The sequence below is a fragment of the Macrobrachium rosenbergii genome, chromosome 8 (genome assembly GCF_040412425.1).
Source record: "Macrobrachium rosenbergii isolate ZJJX-2024 chromosome 8, ASM4041242v1, whole genome shotgun sequence".
NCBI classification, from domain to species: domain Eukaryota; kingdom Metazoa; phylum Arthropoda; class Malacostraca; order Decapoda; family Palaemonidae; genus Macrobrachium; species Macrobrachium rosenbergii.
The window spans coordinates 50,088,598-50,101,390 of record NC_089748.1 but is presented as its reverse complement, the minus strand read 5'-3'; the positions used below and the strand labels follow the sequence as shown (position 1 = coordinate 50,101,390).

Genomic DNA, 12,793 nt, shown 5'->3' with positions numbered 1-12,793 from the left:
GAAATATTATCTTAACAGATCATATTTGCACATACACACCCTCACATTTATTATATATATATATATATATATATATATATATATATATATATATATATATATATACACACACACATATATATATATATATATATATATATATATATATATATATATATATAATATATAAAGCAATACCAATGACTAATTAATAAAAAGCTTCAGTACCTGGCCCTTTCTTCAGGGTACAGTACAAAAAGAAAGACACCTCAGGGATTTCAAAAGGTAAAAGTGAATGTATAAATGAAAGTAAACAAAAGGAATAAACAGCAGTCAAACAGTTTGGTTAAACAAGTCAACTGTTCACAACTAAAGAAATTGCACTTACATGAAATTTGGTCCTAAAAACAAAACGGCTAAAACAGTAGTTACGTAGTTTCACATACATACATGAGTGTGTGTTTTGCCCTACTATATTCTGTTTTACATATACTTCTGTTTGCATATACGTATATATATATATACGCCACTGGTCATCTCATTTATAAATAAAGCTGCACGTATTCCAATTTTTCACTATTTTTCACAAACATCCAGGGAATCTTTAAAATATGCCCCACCTCTCTCTCTTCTTCTTCTTTTTCTTCTCCTTCTTTTCAAAGCATTTTCAGGGGTTCCAAGAGTCTCCCATTTTTGTGTATATCTGACGCCAATTTTAAAATCAAGATAGAGGAAGATTTACGACCTGTCCAAGATGTCACCAAGAAAGTCTCTTAGATTTACGCGATTCATTTCGAAATTTTCACTTTTTACATGAAAGGGAAAAGAAAATAACTCCAGCAACTACGTGGGAAATTTTGGGGCACCGGAAGGACTGCGAAAAGGATAAAAAAAAAAAAATGAATGTGTGGTTGTAGTTCTCGATCAGATGTGTGAACTCCAAAAATTTACAGTTTTCCACGTGTTAGTGTTAATTGTTTTTCTTCATCCTTTTTCTTATATACTCACCTTTCTTTACTTATCAGCCTATATGGAATAATTCTTAACTCAAGAAAGGCGAGTATTAAATTGACTCCAAAACAGTCTCTAATAAGCAAAGAGGCAGGGTTAATAAATCACATACCTAAATGCGTGCTTCTCTCTCTCTCTCTCTCTCTCTCTCTCTCTCTCTCTCTCTCTCTCTCTCTCTCTCTCTCTCTCTCTCTAGAAAATTATCAGAAAATTAATTTATTTTTTCTGTAGTACTTGACTATTCTAATTTTCGACATACATCTTGCGCTTCTTCCCTTTCTTCTTTTTGCCGAGTTTTGCTCCCCGTGTCACCTTCCGAGCAGAGGACAGCATGCATGCAGATTCACACACACTATACGAACTTATGGCGTATGTAGTAAAATCGAGACAGCTTCGGATTTTATGGGGTGAAGAATCTCACTCCTTATAACTTGAGTCGATTGTACAAGCTATCTCACTTCAGGCCATCCGTTGTTTGCCTCTGTAAACTGATTGGAGTATAAGGTCCTCAACTTTGTTATTCACCTGTCCCCTTTTGCTACAGGGAAGACAGCTGCCCCTCTTTACATCAGGTAAAAAGGGCTCGGAATTTGGCATATTCCACATATTTCACAAGAAAAATAAAATCCAAATCATTTCACCAAATATACTCTATAGTATACCCATTTATCATTACCTTTACTGGTGTGTCAGGGGCTTGTTTGTTTTTACATAGATTATTATTAGTAATATTTCTCAGATATGTAGAGAAAACGTCTGTATGGATTTAGAAGAGGCTTTTCACGATAATACAAGTATATCTGAAATCTATTCACTAAAAAGTTTGATGATGTAGGCCACGAGACACAGCCACCATATTTTGCTGAAAAATCCACTGCGCGTACCCTCCTGCATCATTTGTCTTGAAATTTACTAAATACAGAACAGCGCTGAATCATACACTTCGCCTCTAATGTCACAGAAAACATTTACAGGGTGACAACGAATCATTTCACTTACAAAGCCTCATGTCACAACTGCAGAAGGGCGCATTTCCTCCATTTCACGGAGTCGGCTGGAAACATTTTCACGGCAAGAAATTGCAGAGAAAATAGAGCAATTTGTACCTTTCTCCTCTTTTATGTTCCATTAGTTGGCGAGGAAAGACGGCATCAACGCGATTAGCGAAATGATGCGAAGAGAAGACAACATAAAATGGTTGCTGAGTGGCCTGACGAGATTGTGCGGCTCATTTGTCAGTTTTTTCTTGTCCAGGATTCAATTCCTCTCCTAATGGTCCCTTTCCTTTTTCACTACTCCATTCAATTTTCTCTCAAATTATTGTTTGGCGTTTTTAAGGCATGAAGAGACAAGAGCAGATTACATCTCGCATAAAAATGGGGTGGCTCTCAGTCAACAAAAACTTGACGATATTACTCCGAGCAATAGACGCTCCAGAGGAGAGACTAATAGGATTTTGGAAAATACAAATTGATGACTTCAACCTCTCTGTCTCTCTCTCTCTCTCTCTCTCTCTCTCTCTCTCTCTCTCTCTCTCTCTCTCTCTCTCTCTCTCTCTCTCTTTGAATGTCGGCTTCTATATATATGCATGAGGACGATTTCACTCTGAATAAGTAGTCGACGATAATTCTCATTTATTATGCAGTGAGATAAACAAATTAATGTGAGATTTACAACAACAAAATCCGGATGTTGATGTTCACTGATTTGTTTATATATTGATTGATGAACATAAATATAGTTTATAATTTTTGTGCGGTTACTTTCGAATTCTTTTTAAAGATACAGATATCCCTTCTAAATCCTCAAAATCTCTTTTCCCAGACTTATGAGCTTGTGTCTTCCGAGGTGCAAGCGCACAGCTTTAACGACCCCACTAAAGGAGAGAACTTTTACCTCCTGTTCGGAAGCTAGTGCCATTGACGCGATTACCTATAGATATATATTATAAATATATATACATATATATGTATGTATGTATGCGTATAAAATATGTATATGTATATATATGTGTGTGTACATGTATATGTATATGCATATATATATATATATATATATATATATATATATATATATATATATATATATATATATATTATGGACATAGGACCAACTACCCTCACTTTGTCTTTAAATTATACGTATTTCTGAGGAGATTACAATAACAGGAAGTTTCATATGAAAAAAGTGAACTTCAAAATAAACATTCCCGAAGAACTGCAAAACAAAAGAAAAATTCCGTGCGCAGAAAAATCAGCATGCGATAGAGTCTTGAAAGCCTAGATTACTACTTTGCATTCGAAATTGAAGTGAAAATTAGCAAGTAAATCACTTAATACGATATTACGAGAAAGGCTAAGTGCTTGAAAGAAAATGCTGATTTCTATGAATATATACTAATATGAACGAAAAGCTATAACGTAACCTATTATAAAGTCATACAATTATTGCTATTTACATAGTGTTCTTTTTATATACATTTTGCTCTTAGCCACATTTTCGCCGTGTCTGAAATGATTAATGAGGAAAAATCTTTTCCCTTTGATAGATTTACATAGAACTCAGATGTGACTTTTCATCGCTTAAGTAAAGGTTCATATTTATGGCAAGCCTCTCATTCTTTAACGATAAATAGTAAGAAAAAAAAAGAAAGGCTCATTATTCCATCTAAGTGAAGCTTCACGTTAATTAAAGAGTTCATCACACAGTTTCTTTTAATTGCATGACAGTCATGGAATATACTCACACATACGAAGATGAGCTAGGAATGTCTGCAGCTCGTTTTGGGATCTGATAAACATGCTTTAAAATCCCCTTCCTGGTTTTCATTCATCTCACTTTATGAGGTTCATTAACTCTGTCCATAAACCACTGGAATTATGTGAGAGATGAGGCAGACGAAATTATTTTTACTTTACAACCGATATGAAGATGAATGAGAACGGTTATCATTAACTGTTTTAACAGCCAGTAATTCAGAAAAAAGAGACGTCATGTTGAACCAAAAGTTTAGGCTCTGGATTTTATAAATACGAACAGGTTCAGATATTAAAAATAAAGTAGAAGTTAAAAGAATACTATAACATCTTTTACTACAGTGAAAAGACTGTAAAGGAAAAAATAATTTTTTTTGAAAGGAATATAATTGTATTCACTGCACAAATTCAATTCTAAAAATGACTAAATAGGATGCTAAGATTAAAATTAAAGACGGATATATTGGGAAAATATACAATGGTTATTAAAAATGAGAATATTTCTTTGAACTACATTAATGCGATGATGTAAATGATTAAAATAAACATTATAATTACTTGGTTACAATATTCCTTTTAATTAACAGTCAATTTCACTGAATGATGCAAATCTCGAACATTAAGAAGCAACCTCGGTTATAACTGAAAAAGATAATTTGTATTAATGAGCTAAGTAAGATTCTGACTGGAAGTCAAACAAAAGATCTTAGCTATGTTTTATATAGTTATATATATACACTATTACATACATACATACATAAATATATATATATATATATATATATATATATATATATATATATTTATTATATTACATATACATATATATATATATATATATATATATATATGTATATATATATATATATATATATATATATATATATATATATATATATATATATATATATATATATATATATATATACTATCACTCTATATATGTCTATGTCTATATGAAAAATAGAGGCGAGAGAGAGAGAGATATTTGCAATTCTTGCTAAAACGTTATCGGATCTTTCATTAGTCAATTAAATGCTTTATATTGTCAAAGAAAACATTTATTTTCGTTATTGCTCTGTCATCCAGCCAGACGTCAGTTGTGCATAAAAACGGACCTATGTTTTGGTCCATTTTCGAAGAAAGTTCTCGAGGAGGAGTTTCTTTTCTTCGGAGCGAGTGGAATAACAAGCAGTGACGTACAAATTGCTCCTTCTCAAACCATTTGGCTCGCTCACGCTTTGTCCTATTTTCTGGGAAAATTGCGAGGAATCAGGAGTCTTACGTCCGATGCATTTGGGGGCTAAAGTCCCAGGCCACTTCTTCGAAAATATAACGCTCTTTTAACGCTGGGGGATAATTTTTTTTCACCACATTACACTGTAATTCTTTGTCACTCTGAATTAAAGGTTAGGAAAAGATGCTCTGGACACCATTACCCGATCTCTCTCTCTCTCTCTCTCTCTCTCTCTCTCTCTCTCTCTCTCTCTCTCTCTCTCTCTCTCTCTCTCATTGGAGTAGCCGCTCTGGATATCATCACCCAATTTCACTGGGTTAACAGAAGCTCTCTCAATTCACTAGAGAGAGAGAGAGAGAGAGGAGAAGAGAGAGAAGAAAGAAATTAATCCTTTTGTAGAAAAGAAAATTAATTACCTTGTGTTAGGTCAACTACATTAGTTCTGCAGGTATTCAAACGAGAGAGAGAGAGACAGAGAGAGAGAGAGAGAGAGGTGGTGAGATTCAATCGCTTTTGTAAAGAGAAGTAGTTACCTTGTTTTCCAGTCAACTATATTGGTTTATATCCCAGGCTAACTGAGAGAGAGAGAGAGAGAGAGAGAGAGAGAGAGAGAGAGAGAGAGAGAGAGAGAAATATCAGCGCTGCTAGATTGGTTTTCCTCCAAAAATTTATCGCTAAATGGTAATTTAAAAAAATAAATAAATAAAGGATGAAATCATTTACTCCTAAGTATTGTTGCAATATCTGAGATGTGGAAACTTCGTATTTACTTTGCACATAAAATGTTCGACCTTAGTTATATTTAATAATGACTACTGGTTTCTTTGCTCGTAGCAAAATTATTAGCAATTTATCAAGCTGTTATTCACGGGAGTATGTATTTCTTGCCAAAGGTAAACATAATCATCAGTGCTTTAAAAAAAAATTTAATAATTAAATGTTATATTAACTCTAAAGTGTCAGAGGATGTTAGAGTCCTTACTAAGGCGGCTTTCTCGACATAGAGAACCTCAGAGTTCAATAAAATTAAAATGAATGGGATTTCCACTGAAACAATACTTTCAGCCCTTAAAGGCGATTAATTTTTATAAGAATTGCTTTGTTTTAAGACATTTTGAAATATTAATATGCAAGTATTGTGAAGAAGTGAAGAGAAACTGTGCGGACGTTTAGGAAGAATAAAGTAAAATCAATCAAAGTTATTAGAATTTTTTTCTCTTTTTATTTTTTGACACCAATGTCACCATCAAACTATCAGTCCTAATGCGAAAAAAATGATTAAGCATCTTATTCTATCATTCATTGCCATTCTTTTTAGTTTCTGTACAAGAAAACTATCGAGATGGCTATTTGTCTATCCGCACTTTTTCTGTCCGCCCTCAGATCTTAAAAACTACGGAGGACAGAGGGCTGCAAATTGATATGTTGATCATCCATCCTCCAATCATCAAACATACCAAATTGCAGCCCTCTAGCCTCAGTAGTTTTTATTTTATTCAATTAAAGTTAGCCATGATCTTGCGTCTGGCACCGATGTAGGTGCCAACAACAAGGGCCACCACCGGACCGTGGCTGAGAGTTTCATACTGCATTATATACTGTATAGAAAACTAGATTGCGCGGAAGAAACTTCGGCTCATTTTTTACTTGTTTATTTTAACATTTTAATAACACTTGATGTTCTACTATGCACATTATTCTCTTTTACCAGCCACATCACTCTTCGGAAGAACTTGGGCATTTTTCTTCTTTAGATGCTGACAGGAGGACTAAATGGCAACGACAATAATGAGTTATTGTCTTGTTTGGTCATCTTGCAAAAGCTTCTCTCCAGGAGCACCTTCCATTAAAGGCTTTAGTGCCTGCAACCAAAAATGTTCTTAGCAAAGAACCCACATCCATAATTTGTTAAGGAACCATGCTGTCCAATATCGGAAGTTATTTGTGAACTTATTAACTTATCTATTTATTTACAGTTTTAAAAATTTAGTGGGAATCTTTTATGAATATTACCATGGAAGATGCCCATATCATTAAGTGCACTACCACTGAATATTATTTTTGTCCTGCCGACGTGCATTTTGGTTCATGTACGTAAATATTTCTTTAATGGCGACCTAAAAATAATGCTGCCATTTGCTCTGTTTTAAATGTCATCTTTCCCGATGCGAACATTGCATTTAGTGGATGCTTCACTTGCTAAGTAATGGCTTTTTCATTGCAATGTATTTCAGAATTTTCTCATTTTCCATGATTCCGAATAACCACTGTTTCCGTATCTGCTGAAGTGGAATATCTGGGTCCGTATTCATTTGACACAATATCGTCCTGCTTCTATTGCTGTATTTACTGGAGATGTAATCAAAGCATCAATATTTAATGCTGGTTTTCTGTATATTTGTACGTAGAACTCACCAAAAAATGTTCCAAAAACTGAAATTTAACTTTCCTCCACCAATGTAGGTCGGTTTGTCGCAGTTTAGATTAATTATCAGCTAGACACTTAAACATAAATAGGGACGGACATTCTCCTTTTTTAAAGCACTGAAACATTTCTGTCTTATGTCAACCGTGAAGTTCATTAGTTCCTCGTTGGGAGAGTCGGTAGAGTTGTCGGCAGAGTTGTCGGCTAGCACTCTGCTAGGCTAGGTTCGCGCCTCTCAGCAGGCCAATGAAGAATTAGAGAATTTATTTCTGGTGATAGAAATTCATTTGTCAGTATAATGTGGTTCGGATTCCACAATAAGCTGTGGAGTCCGTTGCTAGGTAACCAATTGGTTCTTAGCCACGTAAAATAAATCTAATCCTTAGGAGAGCTGTTAAATCAGCTCAGTGGTCTGGTTAAACTAGGGTATACTTAACTTAACTTAATGTCCTTTCATTCTACAATTGCTACTTCGATTTACATTTTCATTATGTATTTTCTCACGCTGATTTTCGCATCCTACTTCAGCGTTTTCAAACTTAAACGTTTTCTTTTCATTTATTTTTATAATTTTTGCTTCTGGTTACTAGGAAAGTCATATAAGTAAGAGAAAAACCCTCTCGAAAGAAAAAAAAAATGAAAGAGAAAAGTGTGGTGAGATACAACGCAGCGACAACTAATGTGACATCTCCTGCAAAATTGACTGACGCATGTTTTCGAAATTTGCCTGAAACATGAATGTGACAGTAACTTCCACTCTGCTTATTGCTCATTACGTTTAGCATGAATGACAACGATGTAATACGCGCAAAAGAAAACATTAATAACTGGAAAAAAGGGCAATAAATTTCTCTCATAAATTCTTGACGTTTCTTGAAATATTTCAGAGCTTTCCGCAACTCCAAATGTCTCAAGGACAATTCTGTGTTCGTGATTATATAAAAATAAACACGGTTAAAATTTTTAATTCCATTTGGATGGTCCACACCATCTGCCATATTCTTTCCCCAAGTAACTTGGCATATATTACCAGACACTATTGAATCTATAAAAAATTTCATAGAAGTGGATTGAAGATAAAAACAAAATAAATACAGTATAATTTTCTTTATAATATTTCAGAGGTCTGACGACTCCAAATTACTTCCTATAACAAACTGTCTACGTTTCAAATCAAAGGTGGGGAAATCGAGAGATTACATATACAGATATATATATATATATATATATATATATATATATATATATATATATATATATATATATATATATATATAATATACACATATCATACACACACACACACATATATAAATATAGATATGTATATATATATATATATATACATACATACATACAACATATATATATATATATATATATATATATATATATATCAGTTCTTCGTTGGGGAGTGGCTTTCGTTCCCCAGTTAGCACTTTGCTTCCGCTTGTTCAGATCCGACTGGCCAATGAAGAATAAGAGTGGAATTTATTTCTGGTGATAGAAATTCATTCCTCGCTATAATGTCAGTTCGGATTCCACTAAGCTGTAGGTCCCGTTGCTCAGGTAACTAACTGGTTCTTAGCCCGTAAATAAATCTAATCCTTCCGGGCCAGCCTAGGAGAACTGTTAATCAGCTCAGTGGTCTGGTTAAAATAAGATATACTTTATATATATATATATATATATATATATATATATATATATATATATATGTGTGTGTATATATGTGTGTGTGTGTGTATATATGTGTATGTGTGTGTGTGTGTGTGTGTGTGTATATATGTTGAGTTTCGGGATACGATATCAGAAAGTACTGTGTATTCCTATTTAAAGGTATAGCTACATCACATTAATTTACTACACTCTATTAAATTACATCATCCCGTTTACAGGAAGTTGAAGCTCCTCCAAAAAAAAGCATCTTGTTAAAAATATGAACGATAAAAATGAAACTGTAACAAAAATGAGAATTAAAATACTACAGGTCGTAAAACCTTTCAGGTCCACAGCGAATATCCAGAGTCATTAATATTCCCTGCTGCTCAAACAAATAATCCATTGATAGCAAAACATCCTTTGCAAAACAGATTCTTCCCTAGTCCGGAAAATCCTTACCGCTGATTCACTTTACATGACGAAAATCGCGCGGGATGAAAAGGTTTAGAGGTTAATACTTTAACACATTACGTTTATGAGCGCACATGCATTTGGCCTTTCCATTTATCTCTGACTCGCTTACTATACTGGGTTGACCGGGGTGACAAAATGAAAATGAATTCATGTATGAAACGAGTGTGCTTTTATTGAATTGCCAGTGGATAAGGCCAGGCTAAACTAGAAACGATCACAGAGGGAAAGGAAGGTGCAGGGGAAAGTGAAGCTGAAAATGGCAAATTATCTCTCTGGTTTGTTTTTAAAGGTGAAAAATCCGAGATGGGTTTGATTACACAAGAAACGTGTGAATGGATTTCCCTTCCCGAAAATGTTAACTCAGTTTCCATTTAAAATAGGTTTAGATAAGAGGGTGAACAGAGGTATGAAGGAAGAGGTTCTGCGTGTTAAGAAGTGATTGTTTTGAAGGACTAATAAAAAAAAAAATCATCGGTTGCTCTAAGACTCTTCGACCTTTAAAAAGTCATATTGGAAAACAATGACTTTACAACAAAGCCGTGTAATAGAGGGTAAATATAATGTAAAGCTTTTGATTCGGTTCTGTCACTAAGGCAATGAAAATGGTCACACGAAAAAAGGAACATGAGTTATTATAATGACGAATACCTCCCATAAACTTGAATAAGTTAAATAACTTATTCCGATATTAAGTGTATCTGGCATCTAAACATGCCCTTGTTATACATTTTCAATTTAATTAATTGTATTAATATATGTACTGTATATATATATATATATATATATATATATATATATATATATATACACACACACACACACACACACACATATATACATATATATATATATATATATATATATATATATATATATATATGTATAATCTCATACCCATCCACTTACCTTCGAATACTGGAAAAGTGTGGGCGTCGCTTTACGCCTTTAGATTTGTCTCACTCCTGGATTTCAATGGAAAACAGTATATTCAAGTTTTGAGATATGAAGCTACGCTCACATAACATACTCCAGAATAATCCAAAATGATACAGATTGTATCACATCCATACATCAAAGAGAAATGAAAGGGATTTTTACTTTTTGAAAGTGTAACGCCATTATTGTCGAGGACGTGTTATGAAGAGGTATTTTTTTTTTTCTCTTTTTTAGAAACTTGATAGGTAGCGCTCTGAGGATGGATACTTCAGTGGATCAAAGTGAAGGGGATTGAAACTCCTCTGTCAACAAGTGGGTGCTTCCAGTTTATTTCACCGCAGAGGATGCGTTAGATCTCACAAGATCTTTTAGGCCAACCCCGTGTTGCCAAGTCCATTATAAATTGACTTCCAGTGCACCTCCAACTCTCTAATTATATAATCATGAGATTATATGATTGTTTACTTAGAACTGTGCGGGGGAGGGGCTTAATCAGCCTTTGTTAGGAATACAGAAAAAATAATGTGACGAATTTGAATATATTTCCTTGAACGTCGCAAGAAAATCTTTCCATTCCAGTGTACTTCGTTATTTGATTATAAAATCGTATAATACATATTATTTTTAAATCTAAGACATCATCCGGTTTCCACAGCTTCGAAATTGATAACTAAATAAGCATTCATTGTTGTTCGTACATTTTTTATTCTTCTTTCCGGTGGAATATAAGTTATGTAATGTTTGCTGTGTGGGACTTGGTACCCATTTCCCACGCCCATATTTTCTATTTTGTTTTGTTATGCTTAAGACCAAGCTCAGATCTAAACTCTTGGTTTTATAAGTATAACTGATAAACTTTCTCTCTCTTCCAGTTCTCGCTGGGTGAGCGGGTTCCGTTCTCTACCAATCTGTTGGTCGCGGTTCGAACACAGAACAGACATTGTTTCACATTCATTTCTCGAAATTCGGATTCACAATAAGCTTACGTTGAGGTCCAATTGGTTCTTAGACTAAGTAAAATGGAATTTCCCAGCTCAGTGGTCCTAAGATTCACGCACCTTCCTCAACTCTCTATATTAACTATTAACGTATTACGTGACTCCCTAATTACCAAAATAAAAAAAATGTCGCACAAACAAGTTTAACATTTTGTGAAAAAAAATGTCGCATTCATAGATGATTTGTTTTTTCATTTATCAATTCTGGTCACTGAATAAAGAACGTACAATATGACCTTTACAGTTACAAAAGAAATTATCATGACTAATGATACTAGTATTTAATCAGAGATCCACGTTGCCACTGATTGCAATATCATGAAAAATATTTCTTTTACCTTCATAACATGTCGATGTTCATGAATAGCTTGTTGCAAGTAATGAATTACTTCGTGCTTTAATTAAATGGGCTTCTAAAATGCATCACCTAAAGTATATTGTAGCGTACGGTAAAAAATTCTAATAAAGTTGTTTGAATATATTTGTTCGTATAGTAAAAAAAATGTAGCAATTTAGGTGTCTTAAGCAAACCTTTATAAAAGTAATTATGAAAATTAAAACAGATTTTCCCGTTGACTTTAGGAAACGTCACCATAAAGAGAACAGTTCAACAAATTAAGTAAATTTCAGTGCATTCAATAATTATAAGAGCAAAAATAAGCCGTGTAAATCTACAATTATTGTCACGTTAATGACTCCGGTTTGGAAGGCTTAACTGGGTAATTATAACTGAAGCTTCTGCATATGGACGTGAATATAAATTGTTTTTATGCAAAATTCAATCTTATTCAAACCATTTTCAGTTTTCTGCAAGAGAAAACCATTGTGCCGGTGTAACCGGTTCAAATGACTCCCCGTTTCAGAAGACTCCCCCAGTCAACTCAAACTACTGTAGGTTCAGTCTACTCCCCGTCATTTGAAACTAGTTTCAAACGACTCCCCGCTAGTTTGAAATGACTCCTCAGTAGTTTTAAATTACTCTGCCGTCGAATGAACCTCTGCACCTTGAAAGTGAATATTCACGGCAAAATGGATCACAAAATTATAACCTGGCAACACTTCGCAAAACATTGCATTTGCGTAGCTAAATAAACCATGGCAACATACGTACATACATGTTATAACCTAAAAGCTATGGCGTATCTAACCATGAGAGACCATACACGAGAGAGATGGTAAATGAAACGATAATGGAATAATAATGTAATAGTATCATTGATAATACAGGTGTCCTGATCGTCGGGGATGAGCAACAGGAGATTGATTACAAGTTCTGTCCTCTGACGGTCGCAAAGCAGCGAGACATCTGCAACAA

The 12,793-nt window shown here is 34.0% G+C and overlaps 1 long non-coding RNA gene across 1 annotated transcript in view; it reads right to left on the bottom strand.

The window, feature by feature from the left end:
* The window catches only part of LOC136840845 (uncharacterized), a 432,006-nt gene that overhangs the window by 39,504 nt on the left and 379,709 nt on the right, over positions 1 to 12,793 (bottom strand). The window lies entirely within an intron of this gene.